The following is a 10,710-nucleotide window of genomic DNA, read 5'->3' as shown; positions in this document are numbered from 1 at the left end:
TCTCATCAAACTATATAAAGTGTTTGACATAAGCATATAAAAAATCAGCTATACAATGGAGCAAATACTCAACAGCCAGTGATGTGTGAATGTAAAATTACGTATAAAGAGGTCTAACTAAAAGACAGGGGAAGAATTCTATTTTATTCACAGCTGACGGTGGCGCCACGGGCCGATGGTGTAGCGGCAATTGGATATACCTTCCAGTATCCTGCGGACGACGCCGAGAGCCGGCTGACATTGTACACAGGGCAAGGTGAGTGGGGTGGGCCCTGGTTACGCAGACACGGAAACGTGCGAGGGGGTCACAGCGCATGTTTACAAATTGGCAGCGTTGTAGAACGCACGCCTGTAGCCCATGTTAGTAGTGACTGAGTGACGTACAAATACTTTCGAGCTGTCAGATCGTTATTAAATTCGCTCAATACATTTTCGGAAGCTGGAGTGTGACAAACTTGTGGCTGGTTGCCGTGTAGTTACACATTTTATTACGTCATAGACCTCGGCTAAAAGTTGACGTTACAGATAGTACAGTAAAAGTAAGATCCGTGACACAACGAAAGAAGCTAATGCCTTTTTAATTAAAACCAACAATTATCGGAAGGACCGGCCGAAAGTGTGGGCACAAGATAGTTTATTACAACACGACTCCTTCATAAACTGAATTCATTTACATCGTTTTAAAAGAAATAAGCAATAAAAAAAATATTCTTTTAGGCTAGCTGATCATTCAGCAAGTCTTCATTATTTAGGCAGGAATGTTTGTGTTTCAAGCAGGTTGATTTGATAGTCCTTGTCAACTATATGCAAGATTGTCATATTGAGGATGGCGATGGAAGAGAAGGTTTTTCAATATTATGTTACTCGAAAATTGACTTTTCGACGTCTTTATCGAGCAAATATCACGTAAAATGGTCTTGAATGACCTCATCTGTCCTTCACAAAAACTTAGCTGTATTCGAAGGCGCCCAAAAACGGGAGCGGAAGGTCCCCCCCCCCCCCCCTTCCTCCTAGCTCTCAGAAAAGAAAAAGATAGTGTAGTCAGGATTTTTCTTTCAAGAAAATAATTTAACAATCGGTATTATGCGGATTTTTAACAGGCTCAGATTTGTAACTTTTTTGTGGCTACTCATGTCTTCCAAAATATTAAAAATATCATACCCTTAGGTCTAGTCTCACCCCTCTCCCTATAAACTATTGTGTGGGCGCCCTTATTTGCATTTAATATTGTGCATACCAAATTTGAGAAGTTATAGATTTCTCATTAGCGGTACCGGTACGCATAAAAAATAGCTTAGCGAGATTCACTGCCTGTGTTAAGTAGGCTGGCGTAGATGCGGAGTAGTTTGTAATGAATATGTGGCTGTGTTTGACTGAAGTTGAAATCCCTGCACGTAAAGAATTTCTAACGCAAAAGACTATGACGTAAAGGGGCAGTACGTTGTCATATTTTTTGCAGTCAGCGGGCATTTTTAGTGTACACTACCCCGTTCGACATTATAGTGAGACACAGCATTTCTGAACCACTGAACAAGCAGTTAATCTTCTGCGAAAAACTCGAAGAAATGCGACATAATGTTGAAAACCAACGATATCTTGACAGGTAATCCTATCATTTTAAGGAGTTTTCCATTTTGTACCGGGAAAATAACAGGGATGTACTTGTCTAAATATTGGAGTTCTTGATGGATTTGTTTGGCCTCATTTTCGCGATTTATTAAGCATGACACACTGGTAAAAGTTTAAACGTTATAACATTAAAGCCTGCATACTATATAAGATACAAATTCCTAATCAATAAAGGCTAGGAAGTTCACATCTTATGTATGCAATTGATACGTTAACACGAATCTTTAAAACCAAAGTCTACATCTTAATAACATTGACACTGCTCCCTGCATCTGTGTCTGAACCATCTCACTGAATTTACGATGTTAGGTTCAAGGTTTACATCCGTCTACACCTCCGTATGTCTTCTTCCTGAAGCTTTTTAGCATGCTATACAGTGTACCCACACTGAAAGGAGGGGGGGAGGGGGGTGGGGTGTTGTCTATTGCTTCATCCACGTCTGTTATCTTGAATATTCCTCCTCCTCCTCCTCCTCCTCCTCCCACACACACAAACATACACACAAGCGCGCGCGCGCGCGCGCGCGCGGTCACTTTGTGTAGGGACGGGACCGTTGACACAGTGTGGCCCCGATATCAGAGCATTAGCTATTTGGATGGAAATGAATAACTGTAAACAGCGCAACCATAAGTCATATATACAAAAGAAAATGTTTCAACAGATCCACTTACGAGTGAAATGTGATTCCTTTAAACTTAAGATTACGATCAGATATATTAGTTCACCCGTAAACGTCGCAAAGTGTAATTTTTGATGAAACTACTACTTCTCCACACAAAGTACCAGTTGCTATTTAGGATAAGACTGCAGAAGTGGATACATATCCCAACGACCGAAACTGGGCGCGGACGCATCAGTGTGACATCGCCGTGGTGAGCCATGGATGTATAAACGCGGTGCACCCGACGTTTAGGGCTACTAAGATGGCGGACGTCGGCTTCAAGTTTGTGACGTAGTGACAACTCTTGTTACCTCGGAAATACGGAAGCGTCCGATCCCACCCGTCTGCTTTGACCCATGACGTCACAAATATGGCGGAAACAAAAACACACACACACACACACACACACACACACACACACACACACACACACACACACTCTTTCCACAAGAAGCCTAATGACACTAACGGGACAAGCGCGGGAAATGGGGTGTTTTGGGTGGGGGGCAAACTAAATATAAACAAATTTAGACGCCTTGCGTAGCTACAACGTGTAAGTGAAGACAGCCATGCATGAATACCCACCCACCTCCCCAGGGGTCGTAACCCGTGCAACCCATAGAAGATAGATGCTTCAGTAGCTGATTAGTGTTTTTTGTCTTTTTAAAAAAAAAACTCACGGGATAGAACGAACAGATCAGAAAAGTAAATAAGATAAAACAGAACTGGAGACAGCCACACTCAAACCAAACTCCGCGCCGTCATGACGTCACACACAACACCCTTACGTCACGGGTCAAAGCAGACGCGTGGGATCGGACGTTCTGTCGACCCGTTACCTCCGTGCTAATTATTCAGTTGTTGATGTTATTTCCTTGTAGTAAAATAGCTGCTAAAGTGTAACTGTAAATGTGTTAGTGCGACTTCCAAATAGATACCTCTCCCTTTCTGAAGAAGGCTTTGGCCGAAATCTTATGTGAACATACTTTTCATAGTGCTTGCCTGCTGCTCGGCGTGAGAGTAGCAATCTAGCCGCTTCACATATAGTAATTCCCCCACGAAGTTTAATGTAAATAATCCACTGCTCCTCAACACGAACAGTGAAGTGCATATCCTTCTTCCTTTTATTCCCATGAAGTAATGAGTGCTGTCGACAAGGGATCTCAGATCGATTCCATATTCCCAGATTTCCAGAAGGCTTTTGATACCGTTCCTCCCAAGCGACTATTATCAAATTGCGCACATGTGGAGTATCGTCTCAGTTGTGTGACTGGATTCGTGATTTCCTCTGAGGGGTCACCGTTCGTAGTGATAGACGGTAAATCGACTATAACAGAATTGATATATGGCGTTCCGCAAGGTAGTGTCATACGCCCTCTGCTGTTCCTGGTTTACATTTAGATGATAATCTGAGCAGGCCCCTTCGATTGTTTGCAGAGGACGCTGTAATTTACCATCTAGTAAAATCATCAGACGATCAATTCCAATTACAAAATGATGTAGAGAGAATTTCTGTACGTCGCGAAAAGCGGCAATTGGCACCAAACAAAAGTGCGACGTCATCCACATGGGTACTAAAAGAAATACAATAAATTTTGGGTATACGATAAATCGCACAAATCTAAGGGCTGTCAATTCGACTAAATGCCTAGGAATTACAATTACGAGAAACTTAAATTGGAAAGTCCACATAGATAATATTGTGGGGAAGGCGAATCAGACTGCGCTTTGTTGGCGGAACACTTAGAAGATGCGACAAACCCACTAAAGACACAGCCTACATTACACTTGTCCGTCCTCTTCTGGAATTTTGCTGCGCGGTGTGGGATCCTTACCAGGTAGGATTGATGGAGGACATCGAAAAAGTGCGAAGAAGGGCAGTTTGTTTCGTGTTATCGCGCAATAGGGATGAGTGTCACTGATATGAAACGCGAGTTGGGGTGGCAGTCGCTGAAACAAAGGCGGTTTTCTTTGCGGCGAAATCTATTTACGAAATTTCTATCACAAACTTTCTCTTCCGAATGCGAAAATATTTTGACACCTACCTACGTAGGGAGAAATTATCATAATAAAATAAGAGAAATTAGAGCTCGAACGGAAAGATTTAGGTGTTCCTTTTTCCCACGCGCCATTAGAGAGTGGAATGGTGAAGTATGAAAAGGGTTCGATGAACCCTCTGCCAGGCACTTGTGTGAATTGCAAGTAACCATGTAGATGTAGATAATTCCAATACCAGAAGAAAAAAATGACAATCATTAGGCCACATTAAGGTTTTCTGGAGTACAAACGGGCATTCACAACGCTGCAACAAGAGTTTTGATCACTCGGCCAGTGATATAAAATGCCTGACAGAGAGCAAAGTAAAATTGGGAACTAAACGGAAAACATTTGTCAACCTCTTCTGTTCCGCAGAAGCCTATTACTGCAATGTGTAAATGGTAAAGGGTAGAAATTTCTAACGTGTCTGTTAAAATCTAAAAATCAGCAAGGAGGAATATTTTTTAAAAATGGATATAAAATGACTTGTTGTACATCAGTATGATTTATAATTCAGATGATACAGGGAACAAGACACTATTGGTATATCACAAAGAATGGTACAGACTTACGTATGTACTTCGAAAACCTCAAAATGAAATTAAAAAGTAAACTGAAGCAGATAACAGATGTACATTCCAATTGTGGTATGTTTGGTTATTCGTAAAAAAAAAAAAAAAATCTGACAGAATCTGTCAAACAGCCTGGCAAAAATAAGTAGATAAACTATTGCTGGAAAGGCAGGCCTATATGTTACACAGGTTAGTCTATCCTTGTTAAAAATGAAGACTTCCACACGTTTTAGGGATCTAATAGTTTGAGATCACATTTGTAGTATTGCTCAATTCTGGAACATGTTTAAAATTTACATTTTTTACCCTGTAAATTGCTACTACTGGTCGTACACTGAATTACGAATCATAGGCAACATTTCAACGTGTGAAATGTAACACTGTTATTCATGTAATCACTATACTTTTTGATGTTAAAAACAGCTTTTCGTTCACACGAAATAATGAACATGAAGCAATCGTAAACAGGAATCTGTAAATGGTTTGATCTATTTAAGATGGCGGCAGGCCCCACCCACTGTCGTTTCAAAACAGTGTGTGGCATAACTCTGTGTTGCGATCTTCCCTCTTTTTACCTCCACGATAATTTGGTTCTCACGAAATATGGCGACAGTGCAACATGCAAGAAAAAACGATTCTGCTGTCTAGCTGTCACTCGCAGGTAGCTGCCAGAAAGAGAATGAATCTTATAGGCTGCTAGGTGTTAATATGGTAGATGCTCAAAATGACTGAAAACTGTGCCACATACCAACACGATGGGAACAGCCATTTAAGGTTTGATAGAAGAGTAGCCAGACATCAGTTGCTGGCTGCTATATACAGTATCAAAAAAATCATCCGATTTGGCAAGTCTGTATTTCTGAGACTACTAAACATACACAATGAATTTTGTTTTCTGATGAAAGGAAAACTGTTTTTTTCATACCTTTCCAAAGGTGTTCAATATGCCACCATTGAGATGCATGGCAAATGTCAATGCTGTATTCATATTCAGATTGTTCCCACCCTGCAGTGAGCATGTCTTGAGTTACAGCTTCCACAGCAGCTGTTGTGATGTCTCAGTTCATTCATTGTTGTTGGTAACGGAGGCACATAGTCTTTTGTAAACCTCCACAAGACATAATCAGTTGGGTCTAGTGACCTTAGACGTCAGTAATATGAGGCTGAATCATTTGGTCCAGTGCAACCGATCCATCATTCAGTAACCCTTAGATTTAAAAATTCCTGCTCTTCCAAATGCCAGTGTGGCGTGTAAAATTAAAGAGTTTTCTCTTTCCGACAGTTAGTTGTTCACACATAGACCTATATTTCAAATAACATAAGTTGTGATTCTTTTTGATACCTCATGTTCTTGAGTAACAACAGGAGTTAGAGAAACCTCAAACATAGCATGATAAAACGCCAATTTGAACTTTCGAGGGACGACAGATAAGGCAGGAACAATATCTTTCGAGGTGGGTTTCCCGTAAACGTCAAACCTGTTTCCCATCTACTAGAAGTGGATTGTGGAGGAAGCTAAATTACTGATACTGATTTTCTGTTTCACGTGTGAATTTAATTTTGGGGTGGCAGAAATCCAGGGAGTCACTAAGTAATGACGTTTACCATCTAATATAATATGGTCGACACACCTTCTATAGAAACAATGTTATTAGTTGAATGTGGTAACATTTAAAAAAGCTGATCCGAGAACAATTAATGAAGATCTCAGCCACTAACACGGCGAGGCAGTTCCATGTAATGACGCCTTCAGCTTGTTGGTGTAGCTGACTGTTGAATCTGAAGTGACTGTACCTTAGAATGGTTCACAAAACTTTCTTCTTTACTATTGTCGAAATTCTATTGCTTATGCTTAGTGAGATACTTTAATAATTGTTTCTTCTACTGGAATATTAAATATTTACAATTAAAAGCGATGCAAGCGCACAATGAGGACAAGGGTAAAGGTATTGTTTTGAAAGTTACCTAGCTCTTTCCTACTACTAATCAAAAATGTTTCATTTGTATTGCGTTTCTGGAGAAGGAAACGTAACTTGGTCAAAAAATGAGTCACTAAGTTCAGTACAATGTGGATTCTACTTAAATAGGTTAGCTACTTTATGGTGGCACTGAAGTCTAGGTTATCTTGAAAGGTGATAATCTGGTTTTCAGTTGCTGCCGCCAACGAATGTGAATCCCACATAACGGTTGTAGTAAGACGGGCTGACCTGTAATGCAGCTTAACGTTTACGATCACACTATTTAATCGGTCGAAATTGGAATATGAGTGTCTGACAAGTCGTTTTCTTTGGCCATTAGTATGTGAAACAAGCGTTAAATGCCGTAAACAATATGGCGACTATGACGTGATGTTATGGTGATCTTGTCAAACAGTTAACTTACAGATCAGTCTATCATCACAACCAGGTTTTTTAGTAGCACATTCTTTGCCTTCGCCATCTCAAACCGAACTGTCACCTTCCCACCTAACCTATACCTGAAGCTAAGCTATAGACCAGTGTCACCACAATCGGTGTTTCTTTTGCATTCGTTCGTGTCACCATCTAACAGCAAAACTGTGAATATATACATCGGAAGGTGACGCGTGGTGGCCATTATTATGTTAAAGGCCAAAGTGAACAACTTTTATCAAGCATTCCTCTTGCCCTGTCAAATTCAGCTGAACACCAGTCATAGCCTACTCATTTTACTTGATCACACTCAAGAAATCTCGGGGGGGGGGGGGGGGGGGGGGGGGGTGTACGAAGTACGAATTCACTTAACAATTGGATGAATGAGCCAATTACTTTCATGTATGTTAATTTATGGTCACAAAGTTGGTGTCCATGGATTCATGATTGATAACCTCTCTCGGTTGTTGGAAGAAAAGGGTGAGTTAAAGGGTTCAAAAGGCTCCTTTAAGCTGTCAAATGAAGTTAGCAGTGGAGTTCTTGCTAATCGTATGAATTTTAATGAAATGGACAGCTATCGCTCAATTAGTCTCACTAATATCTTCTGCAAGTTGCTCAAATCTGTGGCGAACCAGTGGCTCTGTTAGCATCTTGAGCCTGGGGGTGTTTTGGTGCTGTCCTGGGGCAGTTTTGCAAAGGCTGTTCTACTGCTCACAGTTTCGTATGCCTGGGGTTTGCTATCCAGTCAGCTTTTGCTCAGTGTCAGCACATTATTGGTGTCTTAGATTTTCAAAATACTTAAGACACAAGATGGCAGCATCACATCCTTGTTACACTACATGAATAGGTACTCTGTGGACCACTCCCTACTTTTTGTTTTAGAGTTGCTTTCCACAGCACCCCCCCCCCCCCCACCCCTTCTATTCAAAAGAGAATGGGATCCAACAAAGCACTGTATTGAAAGTGTCCCCTGTTTCTAGTAGCTAACAATGGTCTAGCTGCAGCTGTGGGGTCTACAGTGTCAATTTCCCTGTATGCTGATGATTTTTGAATGTACTATTGCTCCTCTATTGGGTGTTGCTGAATGCCAACTGCAGGGTGCTGTACGAAGTGCACAGTCCTAGACTCCCACCCATATTTGCTGGTTTTCAGTCATCAAGACTTGCACCATGCACTTTTGTCAGTGTAATACTGCCCATTAATAGAAATTAAATATCTAGGATTAGAGTAAATGATAGCCTTATTGTAAACCCAGCTCAAATGTCGGAGTGTTCAAAAGAATTCTTCATAAATGTGGTAAAGTCAGATGTTGATATAGTAGAGTATCAGAGTAAAGTAAACCCCTTTGGACTCCAGCAAGGAGCTGAGTATCTCACAGATTTTAAAAAAGTCTCAATAAAGCATGTGGAATATATATTTTCATTAAAAAAATAAAAACTCAGCTGGGTGGGATGGGATACCGACTAAGGTGATTAAAGTAGTGTACCACATAATAGCACCTCATCTAACTAAAATAATTAATCCATCTTTTGAACAGGGATGCTTTCCTGATGTGTTGAAGTATGCCAAAGTCAAACCTCTGTTCAAGAAAGTGTCGAGGGAAGACGTGGGAAACTATTGTCCTCTTTCTATTCTTCCAACCTTGTCGAAAGTGTCTGAAGTCTTGATATTATTATAAATAATAAATTTGGATTCCAACCAGGAAAAAACACCTTGGATACAGTAAATAACTTCATCGAGAAGATAGGCAAAGCACTGGACCAGAAGAATAAAGTTGTTGGTGTTTTCTGTGAACTTACTAAAGCTTCGGACTCTGTAAACCATGCCATGCTTATCTACAAATTAGATAAATATGGGATTAAGGGCAATATTCTCAAATAGCTTACATCATACCTGCTGAACAAAGGGTCACTATCACTTCAAACGTGGTGAATTGTTTTTCGAAGTGAAGTACTGTATCACAAGGTGTGCCTCAACACTCCATTTTGGGGCCAGTCTTGTTCCTATTCTACGTAAACGACTTATCCACAAATATCAATTCCCTGTCAGTTCTGTTTGCAGACTATACTTCTATTTTAATTGAAGATGGTGATACAGAGAAAATTCCAAGCTTCATTGTGAGGCACACTGGATACCCTAGAAAACTGGTTCCAGTTAAATGGGTTGAAACTGAACATTGCAAAAACCCATGTGGTACATTTCCAAACCAAACACTCAAAATGTGCAGAGCTTAAAATACAATGCAATAATCAACTTATGGAAGAAGCTGACACTGTCAGATTTCTAGGACTAAATGTGGACATGAACTTGAACTTGAACTGGAACACACATATTGACTCATCAAATAAACTAAGCAGTTTTGCATTTGCAATGTAGATACTTGCAAATTCTACTGAGCTGAGTACGTGAAAAATAGCATGCACTAGTTATTTTGAATCTGTCATTAGGTATGGTATAATTTTCTGGGGAAGTTCAAGTAGAGTATCCTGTATACTGAAACTTCAGAAAAAAAATTATCAAATACCTGTGTACTGCACAGAAAACTGAATCTTGTCACCCATTATTTCAACAAACTCAAATCCTGACTGACTCTCCATATATATTTTTGAAATTATCATCTTCATTCACACCAGGCAAAAATTATTTGAGGAAAATCATTTTAACCACACAAACAACACAAGAAATAAAAATAATTTTATGCTTCTGACACACAAATTGAAATTATATGAATGGGCTCCACAGTATATGGAGATGACGTTATTATTATTATTATTATTATTATTATTATTATTATTATTATTATTATTATTATTATCACCACCACCTCTGCCTTTTGTGTATATAAAACAAAATTGTATTATTATTATGCTGTATGTAAACATCAGCTTTCTATGTTTATGGTAAATTTTACCAAAAATTTGATGTCTTCTGTACCTGAATGAAATGATTTTAATTATGTATGTTATGGACTAATAAACCACAGTTCACAATTCATCCCCAACCAGACACCAACCTTGAGGACCAGTTATTCAATGTGGTGAAGTCTTATTGATTTTAGGGACTGGTCTTTGATGCACAGTTGGTGTGGCTTCTCTGTCTTCACCAGCTAAACAGACTGTGCTGGTCACACCTTCATACTCTTCACTGCCTCAGTAACACCAGCCAGGATGCAGACTGGTCTATACATCTTCCTGATGATGCATGTGTGGCATCTGGCTTGGCAACACCTTCAGCATTGCAGATGCTGGACCTGACCCACCATTGTGGGGGGGGGGGGGGGATATCTGATTTGAGAGGCACCTTTCAGATCAGCCCTGTTAACAGCCTACTCGTGGTGACTGGGACACCTTCACTATAGATCAGGCTCCAAATACTGCTGCTTAGCTATGCACTGCACATTTGCTGCAGCCCTGAGCACCCA

General features: G+C 40.1%; 1 protein-coding gene across 1 annotated transcript in view; it reads left to right on the top strand.

Moving 5' to 3' along the window:
* The first annotated feature begins 224 nt into the window (after window positions 1-224).
* LOC126106192 (ankyrin repeat and SOCS box protein 3-like) overlaps window positions 225-10,710 on the top strand; it is a 126,413-nt gene continuing 115,927 nt past the window's right edge. The window contains exon 1 of the mRNA XM_049912428.1: window positions 225-256. The gene's annotated coding sequence lies outside the window, so the exon portion shown is untranslated. The remainder of the gene's footprint in view (window positions 257-10,710) is intronic.

This window comes from Schistocerca cancellata, chromosome 10 (assembly GCF_023864275.1).
Source record: "Schistocerca cancellata isolate TAMUIC-IGC-003103 chromosome 10, iqSchCanc2.1, whole genome shotgun sequence".
Lineage (NCBI taxonomy): Eukaryota > Metazoa > Arthropoda > Insecta > Orthoptera > Acrididae > Schistocerca > Schistocerca cancellata.
Note: the sequence above shows the minus strand (reverse complement) of the source record. Positions and strands in the feature narration are given on the sequence as shown.